This window comes from Pleurodeles waltl, chromosome 12, assembly GCF_031143425.1.
Source record: "Pleurodeles waltl isolate 20211129_DDA chromosome 12, aPleWal1.hap1.20221129, whole genome shotgun sequence".
NCBI lineage: Eukaryota > Metazoa > Chordata > Amphibia > Caudata > Salamandridae > Pleurodeles > Pleurodeles waltl.
Window position 1 is genome coordinate 589,992,647 of NC_090451.1, and position 25,460 is coordinate 590,018,106.

General features: G+C 44.7%; 1 protein-coding gene across 2 annotated transcripts in view; it reads left to right on the forward strand.

Annotated features, from left to right (window-relative positions):
• The window catches only part of IGSF9 (immunoglobulin superfamily member 9), a 466,550-nt gene that overhangs the window by 311,614 nt on the left and 129,476 nt on the right, over positions 1 to 25,460 (forward strand). The gene's annotated exons all lie outside the window — the stretch shown is intronic.

Here is a 25,460-nt window from a genome sequence, read left to right on the forward strand (position 1 = left end):
ATGGGGCTGCGTGCGGATGCTAACTGTGAAAGGTGTCGCGCCCCGGATGTTGATTTTCTACACTTGGCGTGGAATTGTGGGGAGGTGTACGCCTTTTGGCTGGAAGTAATGCATGCGATTGCGGAGATGACTGGCTTAGATTTGCCCCTTTCTCCTACGCTGGCGCTGCTTGGATTGGTGGATGGAGTGCTGTCGGCTTCGCGGAGACTGGTGGGCCTGCTGCTGCCTTTGGCCAAGCGCCGGGTGGCGATGTGTTGGGGGCGAGGCCGGGCCCCTCGTGGGTCTGACTGGCTGCGAGATACTGCGTTCTGCCAAGAGCAATTAACGATCTTCTGGGAACTGGTCCCTGAGGGTTCCCGACCGAGAGACATCTGGGCATCTCTGCGCTCCTTTTTGGAGTCCCATCAATAAAGTATTGAGTGCTCATTTCGATTGGCCACGCACATAGAAGATTAACCTTGAGTTGCCGCTCGTATGCGCCATGGACGATTGCAGTGCTAGATAATTGTGCTGCCCGTGTTTCCTCTCTGTTGCCCCTTTTCTTCTTCAGCTGGTTGCAGATCTGTTTCTCCAGCCCTGTGAGCAGGGTAGTTTTCTGCCTCTGTTTCTGAGATGTGCTCCCAATGTCTAGGACACGTTGTTTTTGATGGACCCTGATGCATTGAGAACTGGGGGGGGTGGTATTTTCCCCTGCTCTATTTTTTCTTTGGTTGTCTGAGATATATCTCCTGATTGGACACAGTCAGGACTATTATGTGTACGTATTTGTACTGCTCATGGGGCTCTGTTGTTGTATGTTTATCTAAAATTGAATAAACAAACAAAAAACTAAAAAAAGAGGGAAGAGAAAAAAATGTTGGGACCTTAGAATGAATTAGAAGATCAGTGGTAATAGGCAAGCACATTAAGACAGCCAGTGGTTCAATGTGTTGAATATTTGGCATTTGTTGTAAATTCAATTATATAAATGTAATCATTTGTTGCAGTAAAGAAAACAAGTCTATTGAGACTTGGACCATCGAAGCATATGAAGCATTTCTGTCATGTATTACTGGATCATAATGTGTGCCATCTGGTTGTTTAAAATAATGTACCTTTGTGCATTTTACGATTCAATTCTGTTTATTCTTATTTCCAACAATACAACATACAACCATCGACATCCAATGGCTGGTGGGAAAAACACATACTAGACCAAGGATAGGGAATGGGAAGGGGAAGGGAAAACTACATTAAACAACCTCACAAAGTGCTGCTTTAGCTTGTATGTTGGGGCATGAGAAAGGACAACAGAGTGGGAGGACCTCTTCCAGCTTATGGGGTAGTGTGCAGGGGCCGAGTGAGGCCTAATATGCATAGGTAGGTAGGACAGGTGAGTTCCTTGAATTTGTCAGACAGGAAGTGCACGCAACTTCCCCAGGTTTTCTCAAATTGTGGCAGGGTATGTGTGACTCTGGCCGTTAATTGTTCCATACCAAGACGATCCCACAGTTTATGGATCCATTGCAAGTGTGTTGGAGTATGATCTGTCCCCCAGTGTGCCAGTATGTCCTGTTTAGCCGCACCTAGTGCCAGGGTGATTGCCTGCCCTTTTGGTGAGGCGAGTGGTTATGCAAGTGGATTCGGCAGGCCCAGAAGGATGTAACTAGGAAGTCTCTGGAGATCTGTGTTCCAGATTTTGTTGATGTCAGCCAGTACTGCTTCCCAGTAAGACTGTAGCTGGGGACAGTGCCACATTACATGTAACAGGTTGCCCGGCTATCTGCAGCGTCTCCAGCAGAGGCCATCCTCACCCATTTTACGAATGGCTACTCTAGCCGATGTGTAATACCAATAGTGAACTATTTTGATCAATGTCTCCTTTCCCATCGTGCTGGTTGCCTTTTTTCGTGCTCTACGCCAAATGTCCTTCCATTCCTGATCTGTGAAGGTGCCCTCACACTCCAGTTCCCAGAGTTTCTGTGCCGGGGCCCTAGTAAATTCTGAGGGGTGTTGAGGAATTTGTAGATATCTGAAAGAATACACTTGTCTTCTGTGCGAGTAATCAGCCACTTTTCAAAGCTGAATAATGGGCGGCTCACATAAAGGCGTATATTTGGCTGTAAAAGCCAATGCCTTAGGGCCAGGTATTGCCAACGAGCAGTGGGTGGTAGATCGTAACAGGTTTGCAATTGCGAGAAGTCCATGAGGCTCTCCGTATCAAAGACATCTCCCAGCCTTTTACAACCCACCTTTTGCCAGGTATTGAAGGAGGTGCCCTGTGCTGCGGGTGGAAATTCTGGGTTTCCTATGAACGGAGACAGGGGCGATATGTGAGAGGACAGGTTGTCGCGTCTGGACGGTGTCCCAGACCCCCAATGTAGCCCTCAGAACCAGGGAGACAATGGGGTTTTGGCAACCAGGGTATCTTCCATATGTGGATGCCGGCCACTGGCTGATCAATGAAGCACCAGTGCTTCTCTGTGCAGGGTCTGGCCCACTCCACCATGCATGCAGCTGAGCCACCTGTTAGTATTTCTTTACACATGGTATGCCCAGCCCCCCCCTCCCATGGAGCCAGATATGCATATTTCCCAGTGATTCGTGCCTTTTTGCCTCCCCAAATAAAATCATCTATTAGCCGTTGTAGTTTAGCAAGAACTGGGGGGGGGGGAGGCTGTAGCGGCAAGGTTTGCATGACTTACAGTATTTTTTAGAAGCAATGACATCTTAACTGCAACTAATCTGCCCAGCCAAGATAATAGATATTTCTTCCCAGTTATGAGATCCACCCTGGCCCCCTGTAAGAGCTTCGCGTAGTTGCTAGTTATCGTACGCCCCAATGGCGGGAGTATCTGGAGTCCCAAGTAAGTAACTCCCTGGCATGCCCACGTAAATGGGAAATGTAATTCCAAATATCTCTGGTTGACTTCTGGAAGTGTGATATTAACGATGCTGGATTTCACTTAGTTGATTCTAAAATACAAGGCCTCCCTGAATCTCTCCAGTTCCCCCATCAATGGGGGTAGGATGGACTTGGGATCCGTTAACACCAGCATCACGTCATCGACATAGCACTAATTTGTGCTCCCTACCACCCATTTTCAGGCCTTTAATATTCTGACTGAGTTGCACTCTGGTTGCGAACAGCTCCATATATAGAGCAAACAGTAGTGCCGACAGTGGGCAGCTGTGGCGAGTTCCTGTGTTGATAGCGAAGGTGGGCGATAGTATGTCATTCACTCTGACTGCCGCTCTTGGGGAATTATAACTGGCCCACACCCATCTACTAAATCTCTCTCCCAGTCCCTTTCTAGTGAGAACCAGCTGTAGGCATGGCTGGTGTACTCTATCAAACGCTTTCTCTGCCTCAATCGAGAGAAGTGCCATGGGGGTCTGGGAGCGATGAGCTTTGTTGATCAAATGACACAGGAGTTTATTATAGTCGCTGCAATTCCATTCGGGGATGAAACTTGCTTGGTCTGAGTCAATTAGGTGTTGCATATGGGGGCCCAGCTGCGCTGCCAGAATTCCCATGCATATCTTTGCATCTACATTTAATAGTGAGATGGGACGGTATGATGAACACCGTGTCGGGTCCTTGCATGGTTTGGGGATGACAGTAATAGTGGCCTGAGGCATAGAATCTGTTAGGGCTCCGGTTACACTGAATGAACTGTAGAGTTGTGCTAAAATAGGTGCTAGCGTTGGGGCATAGGTCTTGTAGAAGGCCGCCGTATAGCCATCTGGGCCCGGTGCTCTGTGTGGGGCCACCATTTGTATGACTTGTAGCACTTCTGCAACCCCAGTATCCTCCTCCAGAGCCAGGGACTCCAAAGTGTTGAGACTGTTCAAGGGCAGTTGGTCCAGCTAGGAGTCTGCTTAGCTGGGGTCTAGGTGGTCAGCCGCATATAGTGTAGTGCAGAAGTGTTCAAACGCCTGTGCTATGTGGGCATCTTGGGTTACCCTATTGCCCTGAAAGTCCGTCACCTCTACTACCCGCTGCCGGAGGGATTGAGCACAGAGTTGGTGTGCAAGTAAATAACCCACTTTATTGCCTCCCACGTAGAATTTCTATTTTAAGTGCAGAAGAGCATATTCTTCTTTTCCAGAATCTAGGGCTTTGAGCTGTTGGCGGGCGGCTGTTAGCTGCCTCCAGATTCTGCATGCACCTGTGCGTTTGTGTTCCGCCTCAAGATCCCTGACTTCTGATTCTAGTTGGGCCCTCTTATCTCTCCTGTCCCTGTTCAACCTGGCTGCCCTTTCAATAAAGGTGCCGCGGATCACTGCCTTCAGGTTGTCCCACAACAGGGCCACCGGGACCTCTGGGTTATAGTTGGTTTGTAGGAACTGTGTGATAGCTAGGGCTATTTCTGATATCGCCCCGACTTGGCGCAGAAGTGTAGGGTTTAACCGCCAGGAATGCTGTAGTGTGGATGACCCAGCCATAATATCCCTATTTGGTGTGGTCAATATTTCTCCTATAGCCTCTTCTAGGAACTCCTCCTGCTGGAAGTTCGGTGCGTAAATGTTTGCTAATGTGAATGTGTATCCTTGAGTGGTAATACACAGAGAGAATACCCTGCCCGCGCTTTAAATAGGGTCTGAATCACTTGGCTTGGGAAATGCGTGGCCAATAGGATTGCTACTCCGGCTGTTTTCTTAGTGCCTGAGGTAAAATATTGCCGGTTAAACCATTTCGAGTGCATGCGCCTCAAATCCGCTCTAAGCAGATGAGTTTCTTGCATAAGGCAGATGTCACATCACGCATCTCTGAGAAAGAAAAGGAGCACCAATCGTTTAACAGGGGTATTCAACTCCTGGATATTCAAGCTTAGGATCTTAACCATAGCTATATAAGCGGGGTTGCTTCATTGTTATTGGGAGGATGGAGAAGCCCCTGCTGTGTCCTGTCAAAATCTGGTATGCATGTGTGCAAGTCATGCCATAATCTACCTGTTTGAGCTACTAGTGAGGAAAACATAGAAACATTCAAACAACAAGTTAACTGGTAGTTTCCCCGCCTGGAAACCTGCATCTGAAACGTAACGTAGGAGTCCAGGTCAGTGGCATGTAACTTCATCATCACACACCAGTTGGGGTGAGCTCTGCCGCCAACGGCCATCAACTGCCACCATGGTGAAGACCCATGAGTCTACCATCCGTTCTCACCCCCCCAACGACCAGGCATTCCATTGGGAGTAGTCTCCGGGGGGGGACCGCCTTCAGTCATTATCCGGTCTGAGGTGCTGTCCCTCTGTTGTAGCTGCTGAAGAAGAGCTGCTCTCTCACGGCCCATGTCTTGGGCAGTTGGTTTCCTGATCTTCCTCTCCTGTCCCCGGCAGGTGGATACCCCACCAGGCCAGGATCCCCCTGGGGGCATGGAAGGCCCATCTCGGTCCAGGGTCTCCCGGCCTAGCAGTTAACGGGCTTCTTCCACTGTACGCAGGCTAAATGTCTTGTTGTTCCACATGAAGGTGATGTGGAAAGGGTGACCCTATTTATATTTGATCCACTTTTCTCGCAATAAGCTGGTAAGAGGTTGGAGTAGTCTTCTTCTTTGATGGGTGGCCTGGGCGAGATCTTGATAGTGCCACACTTTGTGGCCCTCGAATTCAATAACAATCTTGTCTCTCACTGCTGCCATGATCGCCTTCTTCTGCCAATAGTAATACAGGCAGATAAGAATGTCTTGCGGTTGTCCTGGTGAGGTTGCTGGCCAGCCCACTCTGTGCGTGCGGTCTAAAAGAATGTCTTGCTCCACCAGATCCAGCGCCACATAGCGGAACAAGCGGAGGGCATAGTCCTTCAGTCTCCCTGTATCCGCCTGGAGTGGAATCCCTTTGCATAGTGTTGCACCTTCTCAAACGGTTCTCTAAGTCCTCCAGTTGGTAGTTGAGGTCTGCTGTTTTGTCCCTTAGTGTGAGGATCCCACATTTGTGCTCCTCTAACTCCTCGTCTCTGTTGTCACTTCCCCACTCTAAGGAGTCAACTCTCTGTTCCAGCTCACTCATATTACATCTAATGTCTTTGACATCTGCTGCGAGCTCCTGCTTCAAGGCTGCTATGTCGTTTCTCAAAGTAGTGAAGAGGTTTTCTAGGAACGGTCTAGTGACTGGTGCATCTATGTCTATTGTGGCATCTGGAGTTAGGTGGCCCTCTTTTTAGGCGCGTTCTGCCTTTTTCCCAGCTGGTTTAGCAAACATGTCTGTAATAGAGGAGTCTTTCCATGCTACTCGTGCCGTTGCCATGCCTACTTTGGCCACCGCCTGGGATCACTGTGTGAAGCGGGGGACGCGACAAGACAGCGTTGTCCAAGTCTCCCTTCGCCCCTCGGTTCGCCTTTCCTTCTTTATCCCGGTCACTTTGAGGTTCCCAACCAATAGTGTCACCTTCCAAAGCTGACGGTCCTAATTGGAGAGGTGACAACCTGTGCCGCAATAAGGTCCTATGTCACATGTGAGTTGCTCTTCCTTCCTCCGGGAGGCACTGCTGGTCCTACCAGGCCTGGGACGTGAACAACTGCAATCAGTCTTTAGGTAATCCTTTTAGTGCAAGCCCTTGGGTCGACTCCCTCTGTTAGACCCCCCCCCCCCTGCAGTGGGATATATGTGTTGTTGTATGGGCCAGCACTTGTGGGACAAGCTGATCGGTCTCCCATTCTCACCTCCAATTCTGCATAGGCCATAGAGATGTCACTTGCCCACAGGGCACCACCAGCTGCCATCTCGTCCTCTTTCTCTGTACTGCTCCTGAGGAGGTGCCGTGACCACATCATTGTCCTGGTCAGCACCGGCCTTCCCTAGATTGCGCAATGGCCCAATCTCTTCTCCTGCTGATTCTCCCACTGCCAGCCACCTCCAGGTCTTCCCCACTGGCCCAAAATATATCCGCCGTCTCTCCGGACACCAGTCCCCACCTCACTTTTCACCTCATGGGGTACGAGGGGCCCCTAGGTATCCACCTGTATGTCTTCCACCTTTCAGGGCCCAGGCTCAGCTTCTCCTCCATGCCGCGCTGCTGCCCAACTGTTACCAAGTCGGCCCGATCTGTCTGACGTTGGCCTTCCGAGGCCCAGGTTTGTTCCACCTTTCTGTCTCCTTATTCCAGGGTTCACATCCCCCTCTGCTCTGTGTCGTCGCCGGGATCCGCTATTGCTTCCCAGGCGTTCCTGCTCCTCCTTAATACCTCCTCATTGGCGCTCTCCCATTCTGTCGTCGCGTCCCCGCCCCGTAGCTGGCCGCGGCAGCTCTGTTTATCGACGGTCCCCCACTGACCAGCAACCCCCGCTGGGGCTGGCACTTTCCCACCTCGTACTTCTAGTTTACGCCAGTTGGGGCCACGGTGATGTCCGGGACCACCCCGCTTGCAGCTGCGGCACCCGCTCAATGCCGCAAGGGCCTGCCGCTCGCTCCTTGTTCCGCCAGAGCTGTCTCCGGCCCTCCTCATCTCCAATGCCCTCTTGTAGGACGTGCTGGGGGCCACACAGGGGCCTTTTTTCTGTCTTTCCCCTCCTGGCCTCTCCTCTGCACCAGGGAGACTGTGCAACCCCTACAGGCCGGCTGTTACAGGGCCATAGGTCACCGCTTTGGAATTGCGGCAGCGGAGCTCCGAGATCCTGCGTCCGCTCACGGCGCATTGTTGGACACCCCCCCCCAGGGCATTTTATAAGCAAGAGTTGGTCCTTGAGGTGGCAGAAACTGAATAGGAAGTTGAAATGGGCTTGGACCTTGTTGGTTCTCTTTAACTATATCCTCTGATGAAAATAATGCTTCTGTCTGTTCTTTGTTATTTTCTCCTCCTCGTCTCTGATCACTACTGGCTTTGGCTGCAATTAAATGCTTAATGGTGACACCAACATGGATTGAATAGAAAATGTTGCAGGGCCTGAGGAAACAGTATTTGTTTACAAAAGTGGACTTTAGGGTACCATCATCTGTAGTAGATATTACTTCTAAATGGTTAGGGTGTGCTCCGTCGATAATGGAAGGTTGTCTGTCACTGGGGCTACTGAAAGTTCCTTTATCACAGCTTTTATGATTACTTCCTTAGCAGGGGCAGAATCTGCTTCAGTGGCAAGTCAGCTTTCTTTAATGGTGCTTTACTTGTTGATGACTTGCCATATCAGCAATATCTTCACCTGGTGCGCTGTCTGCAATCACTCAAGATTCTGCTACATATGAGATCCTAATGACTGTCAGTGGGTGGTTTTGTCAAGAATGCTTGTACTATAGAATGTTCTGCCTCCTTATTCGTCGTCTATTGTAACAAAATGATCCCTTTCCATTTTTTACAGGAATTTTAGCCATGGGCGAGTATTCCACTTTTCTGTCCATTCTTATGGTGTATTTTCCAGATTGTGCTGCCTCTTTGTTTGCAAGAACCATTTGCAACTCTCTTTTTGTTAATTATTTGGCAGACCATAAAGCTGAGTCTTAATGTAAGGGCTCATAGGTTCGCTTCTGAAGTTTGTTTTTAGGAACTGCCTTTGTTGCTAGAAAATTGGAAAATATTGTTTCCAATCTTCTCTTTTTGGAGGGAACAGGAGTTTAGTTTTTTTGATGCTTAGATATCCTCACTGGAAAGGGTAAGGGCTAGCCTTCTGTCAAGATCTTCCAAGGTATTTTTTGGAACGGCGACTCAAATGTCACATTTTCTAGGTGAAGGCCAGCTATATACATAAGGTGTTCTTGCCCTCCAGAAACATCTGTCTATTGCAGTGGTCTTCAAACTGAGGGGCCTTCAGTATTCCCAAGGGGGTTGCCAGGCTCTGGCCAGAAGAAGCGTTATACTTGTACCAGTGTTTTGTTTTAGTGAGCGGCAGTTAGCCGCTTTGTAATGGGCCATCACTTACATCATTTATCATTTATATCCTGGCTACGAGAAGGTGTCAAAAGGGAAGTGACTCCAAATATTCTTCAAATCCTTCACCACTATTTCCAATAATCATACTGTGGATCCTTCTACTTGTTTGAAAGGCCTGCCTGTCCAGAATAATGTGTCTGGCAATCACATATTTGATTGCAATTTTAAATCGGCAACAGAACTTAACTGCAATGTTTAAATAGGTCTAGACATATTTAATAATGTGAACAATTTTGAGGGGTGCTCAATGATTATTTAGGTGTATACAGAATAATGCTAAGGCATAATAACTTGTAAGCAAAATTATGATATTTAATTGAAGAAATCATTGAATGTATAGCTGAGTTCTAAAGGATACCTCGCAAAAATAAACAATGGAGAAATCTAACTTTTGAAGTCTTAGGTTAGCCAGGGGGTCTTTATCATTTCACCTCATTGACTGGATGATACCATGGGGTGGAATGATTATGTAAGCTTTGTGTTCTTCTGATGGTAATCAACACAGTAGAACTACTAATCAAACTAATGTAACAAGAGTTCCCAGCCTGCCAACGGGAAATATATTCAAGCATGTGAATATATGAAAGATACCAACAGTGGAGAACTTTAGTTTCAGGTGGGTGACTTATTTTTGGTAGCACATCAAAGAGCTGACCATTTGCTATTGTGAGCTGATCACTCCGAGGCTCAGGGTTCTTGTGCGTGTGATGACACAATTGATACGCTTTGCCTAACAAACGAATATGAAGTAGCTTTCTCTGTAAAGTTATGAATGCGTACCACATGTTCATTTTGTTGTATGCATTTTCAGTTGACTTAATTTACCTTGACTTATTATGTCAAGACTGATTTCAGTAGTGTTTCTCTTAAATGTCGGGTAATTATTATTCCTGTTGAGTTGATTCTGCCTTCAGCAAATTTGCTCCAGTCTAATTTCTTTGCTTTACCATATTTGGTAATTTCTTGTGGTGTACTTATGTATTCTTACTGATCTCACGTAACTCAAGTAAGCTCTTGCTTTAGTTTGGTGTCATTCACCCCTTCAGTCTTTACTCATCAATTTTGAGGTCCACCTTATAAACTGAGCACACTGGATATGATACTAACAATTGATTCTTCTAAACCAATAATTTTAGGTAACATTTATGTATGTAACATACATTTGAAGCCTTGAAAAAGTCAAGTTGACGAAACACGTGTCAGCTGCCTCTGATCTTCTCTGGTTTATGTACTGGATAATGTGCATTTATACAATGAAATGAACTTCAAGAATATTACACCATTATATGGACTTTGAAGAAACACCATCGTCACTGTGTGTTTATGGGACTATAACTGCACTACTTGAGTTCTTATTGTTTTGAGTCATGAATGGCAGTCAGTCTTCTGGAAAGTCATTGTTATATAACAATGGTGTGCAACTGGAATTGTAGTTGCACCAACCATTGCATGTATGGTATTAATCTACAGTTTGGAAGGAATGTCCAAAACGCACCCCTTCTAAACTGAACATCCTTAACCATTTTTAAAGCCATTCTGAAATCTTTTTCTAAATCATAACATTGGTTATTAAATAGGAGAAAGTGATTTAACAATTACAGAACCTAAAGTGTAGTGATTCTCAGGGGTTGCAAATGTTTTAATCATTTAATAAAACTGGTCTTTAGAACATTTGGCCAACAGCAACACAATTCAAGCTTATAATTCAAATTCCCCTCATTTATCTTCTACAATTCAGAATAGTCATTTAGCAACAGTTTGACACATTCAAATGAACCATTGAATTTAATAGAAAAAATATGTAAACCCATTTCTGACTGAGCAGCCTAACAGTTGCCACAGAGATCTGTGCAAAATATAAAATGTACAATAACTGTTGTGTGTAAGTCTCCTCTAAATGCACATATGATGCGTAGCAGCAGTACTCAAAATATACATGGGCTATATCTGGCAGTAGCAGTCACTGTATATTTCAGTCACTCCTTGTTTTAAAAATAAATACTGCATGAACCATCCCTGGGCTGCCAGTTGCAACAACGGACAGCATTCTGAGCCACAGGACTGAAAAGGTTTGGTCTGGCTGCATGGTAGCTTATAAAGTGTGACATTATAATAATGTCTGTCAGTCAACTTGTGATGCTTAGTAAACAGTATTGCCAGTGCTGTCATCACTCAGGGTTTCTAATTGGAGCACTTGTCAATTTTGGAATATTTCACAATTAGAATGATGTTTCTGAAATGCTGATAGTGCTTTTGAGTAGTAGGTGACATTTGGCGCCCAAATTCAACTACGCCTTTGAGAGGCAGAAACTGGGGAGGAAATCTACTACCTCTACAGTCCATTCGCTGCTATTTATCAATACCAAATGCACAAAACATACAATGACAGACCCTAAAAACAACCAGAGATTAAATCCATGAATTTCCCAGGCCTCATATGAGTGCTTGTTACCTGTCAAGGGTTCTTCTGTTCACAACCATGCCAGATGGAGGAGAATTAGTAAGATTTGGAGATAAGGCAAAGGGAATACAGAGTAGCTGAGCTATGAAGCATCCTTTTGTTCACCCCCTGAAACTATCTGCAGAATTGTCAGTTGGTTATACACTCTGCTAAATATCCTAGGGCCAAGAATGTTCCTGCACCTTTTGCTGTGTTTGGTTTTTACTAATAAATCTTTATACAATCATTTCTAAGATGATCATAAAAGGCAAAGCAAGAAAGCAGAGTATAATAATAAATAGCTAAAAACAATAAAAAGAAATACATCTCTCAACTTCATAATAGTGCATACACTTCAATAAAAAGTTTTAACCTGTTGAACCTTACATAGAAAATCTGAAAAACTAAAAGTAACCCTCAAAACATCATGGCCTTCCTCACACGTATAATACTTCTTAGGAAACAGCTAACCAAAAAAGCATGTATCTTGATCATTTAGTTGCTGTGCAACTTTGCTTTTAGAGAATTTATGTCTGCGCAAAAGTGGTAATAAAATTGTCCTAGTCCAGGGAAGATAAAACTTACAAAAGAAGACAAAATTCAACAGACACAGATGTCATTCACAGAATATTGCCCAAGTGGAAAACACAGCAGCCAATGTATCATTCCTATTCTAAATTGCGTCGAGAGATTCCATTCATACACATTTTGAATAAAAACTAAGTAATGTGCAGTCCCCCCTGACATTTGAGCCAAACAAAACTCTCTAACAGTTGGCTTCACCACTTCTGCCGCCTCCCTGTTGACCTGGCTATGCTTCATAAAACATTCCAGGGTCCAGGTTTTATCTTTTTTCGTAATATCACCTGGAGACTCAAACAAAGATGTATAACCCAAGGCAAGGGTGGACTCTAATATATTTTAGCCATGGGATGTTTAAGCCATGGTTGCAAGCGAGGCAATCACAGTGATGGCCCTGTTAAGATCTTACTCCTCATTTTCCTAAATTGAGCACCACAAGACCAGCAGTGCTGCCCCAATAGAGTCATGTACATACTGAAGCCCAAATTCCTGGTGGAGGATGAAATGGAACGTCAACTGAAGGACACCCAACAATTGATGACAAAATCTATTTTCCTCCGCTTGAATGCCCCAGGCATTTTTGTATCTCCATACTATATGTGAAGATTGGGATACACTACCTTTTAAAAATCTCTAAAACAGGACACACTGGTTTCCTACCAATACAATTAGCTAGCGAAAAGGTGGAACTAATAGCCAAGTAAAACAAGGCAATATATTACTAATGCATGTAGACCAAAAACACGTCTCATCAAAATCCAAACCAAGGTATGGAAATGATGGGACCGAGTAAAGTTTTTCCCTTCAATCAGAAGGGGATGTGTTTTTGAAAAGTTTGTCTCCAAATCAAGGTCTTTCATAAAGCAGGGTCTTCAAGCCATTAGCCTTTTCTGGTAAACAAGACCGCTTCATCCTTGTATAACAGTGCAGGTACTGCCTTGCTCTCAACCATCGGGGCATCTGCCCCTACGCCCACTAAAGATGTTTGTAATCCATTTATATGAAGTATAAAGAGTATGGGTGCAAGAACGCAACCTTGGCTGACACCACAATTTACTTTTGGCAGTGGAGCATGCTCTCCATTCTCATCGTACCTTATGGAGGCTGACACATCCCAATGCAGAAGTCTTAAAAAGGAGACCAAGTCCCCATCAAGACCCATAAAAGCAAGGAGCTCCCAAAGTTTTTACTTCTTTACACAGTCAAAGGCACTTGTCAGATCCATAAACGCCAAATGTATTGCAGTTCTCTTTGCCAACTTATAGTTAGCCACGATTAGATGTCAAATTAAACACTACTCAACAGTCTCTAGGCCCTTCCTAAAGCCATACTGGATCTGAGATATTATATTACAATCACCTGCCCAAGGAAGGACCCATTCTAACACAACTCTTCCAATTAATTTTATAGTTGATTCAAGCAGAGATATCAGGCGGTAGCACTTTGAATTATGGACATTGCCCTTTCTAAAAATAGGAACCACAAATGAAAAGCGCCAAGACTTTGGGATCCCCTTGCGGCAAGCTGAATTAAAAACACAACTTAGGATGGCGGCCAATAATCCAAGTCCATTGGGACACTGTCCAGGCAATGCACTTTGTTACACGGACTATCTCAAATGGCTATGAGGACTTTCTCCTCTCTAAATAGTATTGTCATACCTAGGTCCCCAATGCTAGGGATTTCATCAGGGCTAGAGATAACTTGTGAGTATACTGCCGTAAAGTGTTCCAACTAGGTGTCTGGGAAGATATGGACTGTGACTTTGTCAAAGTATCCATTGACATGCCTGCCCTCACTGCCCTCCAGGGGGGCCGTGCGTTTTTATTCTGGCATGCATCCACAATGTCATACTATTTTTTTATCCTTAAGAGCTAACTTTCTCCTTTTCCTAGCCATAGCATATGCTTTTCTGAATACAGTAATTGCTTGATGGCCTTACATAAATTATCATTTGCCACTCTGCAATCCTTGTCAAACCAAGGAGTATTATAGCAAAGGGCCCCACCCCTGGGCCAAGACAAGGGCCCTTTTATACAAGATGAGAGAATTTCGTATCTATTTAAAACCTCCTCAGGATCATACAGTCCACTGAACAAAGAAACACTAAATCCTCACTGCTACCCATGATGCTACTCAAAACTGACTTCATATCTACATTGCCCGAATCAATTTAAGTCCTCCATCCTTAATAGTTAACCCCTGCTACTGACAGCATTTGCCTGTTTATTTAGCCTAGGGATCTTGAGCTAAAAGACAATCGGCTTATGATTGTTCCAGTTCGATGGCATCTGTCGCTGTAGATACACATGTTGTGCATAGCCCGCCATCTGGTGTTGGGTCGGAGTGTTACAAGTTGTTTTTCTTCGAAGAAGTCTTTCGAGTCACGGGACCGAGGGACTCCTCCTCTTTGTCTCCATTGTGCATGGGCGTCGACTCCATCTTCGATTGTTTTCTTTCCGCCATCGGGTTCGGACGTGTTCCTTTCGCTCCGGGTTTCGGAACGGAAAGTTAGCTCAAAATCGGAAAATTACGTCGGTATTGTTGCGTTCGGGATCGGGTTAGATAGAATCGAAACGATAACATCTCCGTTGCCCTTCGGGGTACTTTTCGATCCCCCGTCGGGGCCTGGTCGGCCCGACCGCGTGTGACATCGACGCTGATGGAACGGACCCCGTTCCGATTCTGTCCTAAATGCCACAACAAATACCCATATACAGACCAACATTCGGTCTGTAACCTGTGCCTGTCGCCCGAGCACAGGGAAGAAACTTGTGAGGCCTGTCGTGCGTTCCGGTCCCGAAAAACGCTCCGTGACCGACGAGCCAGAAGACTGCAAATGGCGTCCACGCCGACAGGACACCGAGAATTCGAGGAACTAGAAGAAGTAGAAGCCTTCTCGATCCATGAATCGGACTCGGACGAATTCGACGACCATGAAACAGTGAGTAAGACGGCGAAGATAGCACATAAGAAGACTGACAAGGCCCAGGGGATGCCACTGCCATCAGGCCATGGCTCAACCCATAAAAGCGGTGACCGACCATCGGCACCGAAGAAGGCCGAAATAGTGCCGAGATCGTCCGACTCGGGTCGAGACACAGGCACCCAGCCATCTCAGGACCGAGATAGGGCTGCCGACAAAGATCGACGCCGAGATAGCGGAGCCGAAGCTGCTCGACGCAGAGACAGCGGCACCGAGGAGGATCGACGCCGAGAGGGTTCGACTCCGAAAAAGAGAAAAGTCGCCTCGGAGCCGAAAAAGAGCGTGGACATAGTTTCGGTGCCAAAACGACCCGCAACCGAGCCAACTACCGGTTCCTATTCAGAGGAACAATCACTGTCCTCTCAAATGCGAAAGCATAGATTCGAGGAGGAATTACAATCCACCGAGGTGGACCACACTCAAAAACGGATTTTTATACAGAGTGGAACAGGGAAAATAAGCACCCTTCCCCCTATTAGGAGGAAGGGGAGACTTGAATTCCAACAAGAACAAGCACCACAAACAAAACTGGTGAAGAAGGTAACTCCGCCACCCTCTCCTCCACCTGTAGCTCACATTTCACCGGCACAGACTCCGTCACATTCACCGGCTCACACCACCTTAAGCCAAGGTGACCAGGACCAAGATGCTTGGGACTTATACGACGCCCCAGTGTCAGACAACAGTCCAGAGGCGTATCCTACAAAGCCCTCACCACCAGAAGACAGCGCAGCATATTCACAAGTGGTGGCTAGAGCAGCGGAGTTCCATAACGTGTCTCTACACTCGGAGCCTGTCGAGGATGACTTCCTCTTCAACACCCTCTCTTCCACACATAGCACCTACCAAAGCCTGCCTATGCTCCCAGGAATGCTAAGGCACGCAAAGGACATATTCAAAGAGCCTGTCAAGAGTAGGGCAATAACACCGAGGGTGGAAAAGAAATATAAATCACCTCCCACAGACCCAGCTTTCATCACCTCGCAACTGCCACCAGATTCGGTCGTGGTAGGGGCAGCTCGCAAGAGAGCAAACTCTCACACATCGGGCGATGCACCACCCCCGGATAAGGAGAGCCGCAAGTTCGATGCAGCCGGTAAAAGGGTCGCAGTACAGGCTGCAAACCAGTGGCGCATCGCTAACTCTCAAGCGCTCCTAGCGCGATATGACAGAGCCCACTGGGACGAGATGCAACACCTCATTGAGCATCTACCCACAGAACTACAAAAGAGGGCGAAACAAGTGGTTGAGGAGGGCCAAAACATCTCCAATAACCAAATACGCTCCTCTATGGACGCAGCGGACACAGCAGCAAGAACAATTAACACAGCAGTAACCATACGAAGGCACGCGTGGCTACGAACATCTGGTTTTAAACCAGAGATACAGCAGGCGGTGCTCAATATGCCATTCAATGAGCAACAATTGTTCGGACCTGAAGTGGACACGGCAATTGAGAAGCTAAAAAAGGACACTGACACTGCAAAAGCCATGGGCGCGCTCTACTCCCCGCAGAGCAGAGGCACTTTCAACACCTTCCGCAAGACAACCTTTAGAGGGGGGTTTCGGGGTCAAGCCACACAAGCCAGTACCTCACATTCAACACCGTCCACCTACCAGGGACAGTACCAAAGGGGAGGCTTTCGGGGCCAATACAGAGGAGGACAATTCCCTAGAAGCAGGGGAAAATTTCAAAGCCCCAAAACACCTACAACCAAACAGTGACTCACACGTCACTCATCCCCTCCACACAACACCAGTGGGGGGAAGAATAAGTCAGTATTACCAAACGTGGGAGAAAATAACAACAGACACTTGGGACTTAGCAATTATCCAACATGGTTATTGCATAGAATTTCTACAAATCCCTCCAAACATACCACCAAAAACACAGAATATATCAAAACAACATTCGGACCTCCTAGAAATAGAAGTTCAAGCATTACTGCAAAAGAACGCAATAGAACTGGTACCAGATACACAAACAAATACAGGGGTTTACTCACTGTACTTTCTAATACCAAAGAAGGACAAAACACTGAGACCAATCCTAGACCTCAGAACACTAAACACATACATCAAATCAGAACACTTTCACATGGTCACGCTACAGGAAGTGTTACCATTGCTAAAGCAACAAGATTACATGACAACCTTAGATCTCAAAGACGCGTATTTCCACATACCAATACATCCGTCGCACAGAAAATACCTAAGGTTCGTATTCAAAGGAATACATTACCAATTCAAAGTATTGCCGTTCGGTTTAACAACTGCACCAAGAGTCTTCACAAAATGCCTAGCAGTAGTGGCTGCACACATCAGAAGGCAGCAAATACACGTATTCCCGTATCTAGACGACTGGCTAATCAAGACCGACTCACTGACAAGGTGCTCACACCACACAGATCAGGTCATACAAACCCTCTACAAACTCGGTTTCACCATCAACTATGCGAAATCACACATTCTGCCGTGCAAGGTACAACAATACCTAGGAGCGACAATAGACACAACGAGGGGAATAGCCACTCCAAGTCCACAAAGGGTTCAAAATTTCCAAAAGATTATACAACGCATGTATCCAACACAAAGAATACAGGCAAAGATGATATTACAACTCCTAGGCATGATGTCCTCATGCATAGCCATTGTCCCAAACGCAAGGTTGCACATGCGGCCCTTACAACAGTGCCTAGCATCACAATGGTCACAAGCACAGGGTCAGCTTCTAGATCTGGTGTTGATAGACCGCCTAACATACCTCTCGCTTCTATGGTGGAACAATATAAATTTAAACAAAGGGCGGCCTTTCCAAGACCCAGTGCCACAATACGTGATAACAACAGATGCTTCCATGACAGGGTGGGGAGCACACCTCAATCAACACAGCATACAAGGACAATGGGACGTACATCAAAGAAAGCTTCATATAAATCACCTCAAACTACTAGCAGTTTTCCAAGCATTAAAAGCATTTCAACCAGTCATAACTCACAAATACATTCTTGTCAAAACGGACAACATGACAACAATGTATTATCTAAACAAACGGGGGGACACACTCGACACAGCTGTGCCTTCTGGCACAAAAAATATGGCAATGGGCAATTCACAACCACATTCGCCTAATAGCACAGTTTATTCCAGGGATCCAGAATCAACTTGCAGACAATCTCTCTCGAGATCACCAACAGGTCCACGAATGGGAAATTCACCCCCAAATTCTAAACACTTACTTCAAACGTTGGGGAACACCTCAAATAGACTTATTTGCAACAAAGGAGAACGCAAAATGCCAAAACTTCGCATCCAGATACCCACACAGGCAGTCTCAAGGCAATGCCCTATGGATGAACTGTTCAGGGATATTTCCGTACGCTTTTCCCCTTCTCCCTCTCCTTCCATATCTAGTAAACAAATTGAGTCGAAACAAACTCAAACTCATACTGATAGCACCAACATGGGCAAGGCAACCATGGTACACAACACTGCTAGACCTATCAGTAGTACCCCACGTCAAGTTGCCCAACAGGCCAGATCTGTTAACACAACACAAACAACAGATCAGGCATCCAATCCCAGCATCGCTGAATCTAGCAATCTGGCTCCTGAAATCCTAGAATTCGGACACTTAAACCTCACACAAGAATGTATGGAAGTCATAAAGCAAGCTAGAAGACCATCCACTAGACACTGCTATGCAAGCAAATGGAAAAGGTTTGTTTGCTACTGCCATCATAATCAAATTCAACCATTACACGCATCTCCAAAGGATGTAGTTACTTACTACACTTACAAAAATCGAACCTAGCCTTCTCTTCCATTAAAATACACCTCGCAGCAATATCTGCATACCTGCAGATTACCCATTCAACTTCACTATTTAGGATACCTGTCATTAAAGCGTTTATGGAAGGCCTCAAAAGAATTATACCACCAAGGACACCACCTGTTCCTTCATGGAACCTCAACATCGTCTTAACAAGACTCATGGGTCCACCCTTTGAACCTATGCATTCTTGCGAAATACAATTCCTAACCTGGAAAGTTGCATTTCTCATCGCCATCACATCTCTAAGAAGAGTAAGTGAAATTCAGGCGTTTACAATACAAGAACCTTTTATCCAACTACACAAAAATAAAGTAGTCCTAAGGACCAATCCTAAATTTTTGCCAAAGGTTATTTCATCGTTCCACCTAAATCAAACGGTAGAGCTACCAGTGTTCTTCCCACAGCCAGATTCCATAGCTGAAAGGGCACTACATACATTAGACGTCAAAAGAGCACTAATGTACTACATCGACAGAACTAAAAACATCAGAAAAACTAAACAACTGTTTATTGCATTTCAAAAACCTCACGCAGGAAACCCAATATCGAAACAGGGTATAGCCAGATGGATAGTTAAGTGCATCCAAATCTGCTACCTTAAAGCAAAAAGACAACTGCCCATTACACCAAGGGCACACTCAACCAGAAAGAAAGGCGCTACCATGGCCTTCCTTGGGAATATTCCAATGCACGAAATATGTAAGGCAGCCACATGGTCTACGCCTCACACATTTACCAAGCACTACTGTGTAGACGTGCTATCCGCACAACAAGCCACAGTAGGTCAAGCCGTACTAAGAACCTTATTTCAGACTACTTCCACTCCTACAGGCTGAGCCACCGCTTTTGGGGAGATAACTGCTTACTAGTCTATGCACAACATGTGTATCTACAGCGACAGATGCCATCGAACTGAAAATGTCACTTACCCAGTGTACATCTGTTCGTGGCATCAGTCGCTGAAGATTCACATGTGCCCACCCACCTCCCCGGGAGCCTGTAGCCGTTTGGAAGTTAGCTTCAACTTTGTACATTTGTAAATATATAGAAATCTTAAATAGGTACATACTTATTCACTCCATTGCATGGGCACTATTACTAACAAACAACTCCTACCTCACCCTCTGCGGGGAAAACAATCGAAGATGGAGTCGACGCCCATGCGCAATGGAGACAAAGAGGAGGAGTCCCTCGGTCCCGTGACTCGAAAGACTTCTTCGAAGAAAAACAACTTGTAACACTCCGACCCAACACCAGATGGCGGGCTATGCACAACATGTGAATCTTCAGCGACTGATGCCACGAACAGATGTACACTGGGTAAGTGACATTTTCACTCAGTGGCACAGATGCAGCACCCCTTAGCTAAAGTCTTTAGGCTACGTGTCATAAAAACATAGTCAATTATTATTCCCAAGCCCTGCCCAATGAAAGTAGGGATAGTACCACTAGAAGAGACCACATTTATCAGGTCCTAATTTGCAAGGTGTCTATATTGTAATCTTCACCTGGCATCCATATCATTTAGGTCCACATACCAGGGATCAAAAATTAGAGACTGTGCATGGGACAGGGAACCCAATTTCGCATTGAAATCAATAAATTCCAGTCTTTCAGACTCTATTGAAGTTAAGGACGTAATTGCCGCCCTCAGTCAGAGTGCAGCGGAATAGCACCTGGCCCCAATGATATCCTCTAGATTTCTTCAAAGATAAGATTGCGCTGTGGGCCCCGATCTTAGCAAATGTCTTAATCGCTTCCATCAGTGTGACCTCAGATACATGTGTAAGGAACCAGTAGTGATCTTTATTTTTAAGAAAGGGGACCATCATGAGCCCTGCTGCTACTGACCTATTTCCCTTCTTGATAGCTCCCTCAAGACCCTTGGTAGAATCATAGCAAGTAAACTGGAGGATTGTCTGGAGGAAACAGCTTCCGTAGCTAGAGTCCAATATGAGTTTCGTCCCAGGCTGGGAACAGTGGGGCAATGTTTGACTCTCCAGCTGGTCATCTGCAAGTATGTCAAGGTAAGGAGGGGTTCCATTCACCTAGCGTTTAGTGACCTCTCCTCAGCCTTTGACATGGGAAACAGATCTAAGCTCTGGGAGATTATGGCAACGATGGGAATTGACTATGGCATAATTGGGTTTTTGCAGAGGATCCATTGGGACTGTCTGATCAAGGTCAGGTTTGGTACTGAGGATGAACTTCCCTCTGTAATTAAATCCTCTATGGGTGTCAGACAGGGGTGTGTGATGGCTCCCTTATTATTCCTTATTTATATTAATGATCATGAGGCAATTATGGGCAAAGCAGGGAAAGATCTCCCCAAAGTGAAGTCAAGTGCCCTACCTGTTTTATTGTATGCCAAACACACAATCCTCATGTCAAGAACCACAAATGGTGTACAGTGTCTTTTAGACTGTGTTTATAGTTTTAATTGGGGGTGGGGGGGTGGGGAGGGCTTGATTTAAGAACTAATCTTAGTAGATCCTTTGCTGTGAGCATTGGCCCAAAAAATGTCAGAACCCAAATGTTCTATTTTGGTGGTATGGAAATTCACTAGGTCAAGACTTTTAATGATCTAGTTATGCCTGTCAACCACAGCTTAATGTTACATAGTCTATTCTCTAATAGGCTTATGTATACCCAAAGAGCTGTGGGGGTGGTATTCACCTTTGTGGGCCGAATAGGGCACAGACCAGTGTGCGAGATGATTAGCATCTACAAGAGTAAGTGCATTTTGGTAGATTTGAATGGAGCTGGGGTGTGGGGGTACAAAGGCGCTCGTCCTCTTGAAAAGGTTAAGAACACGTTTTTAACAAGGCCTCTTGCCATTCTCCTAGCCACCGCTTCGTTAATGTGCCACTCGAAGGTGTGCTTGTACCCCCTGGAGGATAGGATTAAGTTGGATCCCTGCTACGCTGGGTCAGAATTTGGGGAAGGATAGTGGCTTCACTCTCAAAAGATGTTTTAGAAGATTGCTTTTCCCTGCATCATGTCTTGCGACTCCTTGGATCAATTATGCTAAAAGGGGGAGGGCACTGATCTAGGTTTTGCAGACCTTTACTTCAACCCGAGAGATATAAAGCCAAATGTCAGGTCCATAGTGAAAGACAGCGTAGCTTCCACCAGGCACACTTTGACAAATTAAGTAGTACCGACAATTATTGCTTCATTAAAACATCGCTGGGCATTGAATTTTATTTGACATCAATTTTTAATGCAAAAAGTATTTTTTTTTTTGTCTGTTTTTTTTTACTAGTAGCCTTTCCCAGGGATGCTGATTGGACTACAACCTTGCCAAATTGATCGAAGCAAATCACTATGCACTTCACTCTTTTTTTTTCATTTAGTCGCTCAACGCCAGATGTTTCTTGAGACCAATTCTGTGTTTTTCCAAGATTAGCTCTCACAGAGAAGCTTTTTTCTTTATGCAAAACCTGTGTGACTTAGATCTCTGTGTTGCAGTGTTAATCTTTGTTCGCTGTGCAATTAGGATAAAAAATCTGTATGGAGTTGTGTGACTCGTTTGTGCAATATGAACTCTTGCGATTTTTCTGTAATGGTATAAACTTATTTTTAAGAATGTTTTAAAGTAATGTTTTAAGTAGTTTTATGATTGTGCTGTTTTACTCTGTGCTTTTATGGCTTTAGATCAGCCGAATAAAGAATATTTAGCTGACTGACATCAGTGTTTAAGGCACATAGCATATTACTTGAACCATGAACATAAAGTCACATTTATTGCACTGCTCAGTGATTAATGCTGGTAGCCACAATTAAGCCAGGCAATCACTTAACTCACCATCCCCTTAACAGGGCATTCATAAGTGGAGAAATCAGTTTTGTGTGCACAGTTTCCATTGGAATTTGTTCGGTCATGCGTATATACACATAACACAAAAAGACACATTATGCTGACACTGCACCCCCATAGATTTGAACAGAATCCTTGGGAACACTCAACCGCCACACACGCAGTGGAAATAACCACTACACTTGTTACTTTTTATATTGTATTTGCATTGATTTTATGTTTATTGCCATACATAGATTCTAACGTGAAAATTGACTTTTGTATGCTTGACATAATTTTACTTGAAATGTATAGATGGGTGAAATACAGTGGAAAAAAAAACATCTGTTCAAACATTTGTTAAATCTGTAAGTCATATGTTGTTACACTAGACGAAAAAATAATCCACAGAGGGTTTGTTAAACACTCCGTGCCCAAAACTGTGACCAGTTGTTTCTACTTGTACCCCTGCTGCCCTTCTTTGTGTGTTTCAGTTGGGTATGTCACAGGTACCATTTACTGAAGAATGTGTAAATTAGTTAAAATGTATGTGGGCTCAGGAGAGTAGAAGGCTCTAGGGACCTTTTCCCAAAAATGCAGAAGATGCTCTTTCAGGCACCTGACTAGCCCAGCTCGAAGGCAAACACATGCACAAATACGTGCCAGAGAGGAGGTGTTAACCAAATATCTGGTACTTAGGTAGGTTCTTGTTATCTTTAGTGTACCTGTCAATGCTGCGGTGGCATAAGGACCCAGAAACCTGAGGTGTCCACCACCCCCCAGTTATAACTGCTGTTCTACCAAATGGAGTGGTGCCTATTTTCCTTGCTGGAACTGTGGCCCACAGCATCTTTGCTACACCACTGTAGTATCAGATACAGAATTAGGTAGGTTGTTAAAACCAGGGTCATAAGTCCTCTCAACAAGGCACTTCACAGTTTCATAAACATTAGCCTGCTTGCCGGTAGCAGTTACTAAAAGACTAACATAAATGGACCCAAGCAGATTGCGCAAGCACCTCCAAGGATATCTGGAAACAGGAGCTGGGGTCAAGCATCAAATGTAAACAGTGTCAAACAACGTGGGAGAAATGTAAACAAATAAGCAGCATAATAACTCTATAAAATAAAAAATAAAATAAATAAAAATATTAGTGGTTTCTTACCAGTCAATCAATTAAATTATTGTATTGGTGTGTCCAGTAGTGTCCCTTCCAGTATAAAGCCATGTTCCATGGGGGCACAAGGTGGCTTATCAGAGCATTTATTCTTTTAGCATTTATCTGTGTAAATAGTTTAAAGTATGTGCCTAGCAGTGATGTAGGTCTGTCTGAGTTTGTAATTTGACTGGAGTTGTCTTTTTGTAAGCAAAACTCTAATTCAGGCTAACTTCCAAGATCCTGGTCATGGAGCTCCTTTACAGATCCTTTTTTATGATACAGAGAAACAAATGTATTATTTCTTGCATTAATAATATATATTTCACTAGGTTGAGTATCAACTCCAGCAGCCATACCCCTCGGGGTGGAATTTATTGCCTCGTGTATATACTCCGTAGATATAGGTGTCATTAAAGCATGGATTTGTGCTGGTTGAAAAGAAGGTTGCAAAACTGAATCAGTACAGTGTTCTAGATGTTTATCTGAGATCTGTTGGTCAATCTGAGATGTGTACAGGGTGGTGTAATATTTACGAAAAAACAATATCTCTGGGGCAATATTGTGTATAAGTCCCTCATCATCCCATATTTCCTAAATATATTTTTACTTTGAATTGGCACGGGCATGATTTGAAAGTACTCCAATAAAATAGAGAGTAACCCCTTAAAACCAGTGTTTCACAAAGTGTGCGCCGTGGCTCCCTAGTGTACCATCATAACTCACCAAGGGCGCCGCACACTTCTAGGGAACACTAAAATGCTTTCATTTTCAGACAACCGTAGGGCCCCATTCTAAAAATACATCACATTTAAATGGAGCTGTGCAGGAGTATGAAAAAGAACGAATCACAGTGGAAATAAATCAAACTTGTTAGGGTTTTGCAATGTTATGTTGTAAGTTGTAAAACCCATCAAGTTTGATTTGTTTTCAATGGAAGTCTCTCTTTCATTCTACCATACAGCTAACAAAGCTGCATGGTAGTATGAAAGAGAAAGACTTGCAGTGGAAACAAACCAAACTTGATGGATTTTACAAAAGACATCGTAACATTGCAAAAACCTAACAAGTTTGATTTATCTGCACTGCGATTCTTTTTGTTTCATACTACTGTACGGCTCCATTCTAAAGGCAAGTTACATTTAGAAGGGAGCCGAACAGTAGTATGAAAAAGAAAGAATCACAGTGGAAATAAATCAAACTTGTTAGTGTTTTGCAGTATTACATAGTAAATTGTAAATCCCATCAAGTTGATTTGTTTCCACTCAGTGTTTAATTATTTATAAATAAAAACGTACCTGAAAGCTCTCCTCTGAAACATGTGGCTGCTGCAATTAAATATGCATGCACAGAACACTGAGGCAGCGGTAATCCTAAAGCCATCTTGGGCCTTTTCAATCTATTTACAGCCACTCCCTACTCCTTCAGCTCACTCATGCAGCTTTCTACTTTCTCCCTTTGTGATGCTTTTTAGTTTTTCTCTTTCTCCATGTTTCCCATAGGTATCTTTTGCTCTTACTAAATGTCTGATGCAGAAAACTGGAAACCTCCTGCTCAAATTAAGCCCTGCAGAAAGCACTGGCTCAAATTAAGCACTGTTTGCCCTGCGATTCTTTCTCTTTCATACTACCATACGGCTCCATTCTAAACATGTTATGTTTGAAACAGAGCCGTACGGTAGTATGAAAAAGAAAGAATCGCAGTGCAAAAATCAAACTTGTTAGTATTTTGTAATTTGCATTTGCTGCCCTGAGTTACCCATGTGGGGGGGGGTATGGAAGCCACAGCTGTCAGCGTCTGGAATGGTTTGGACCAGTG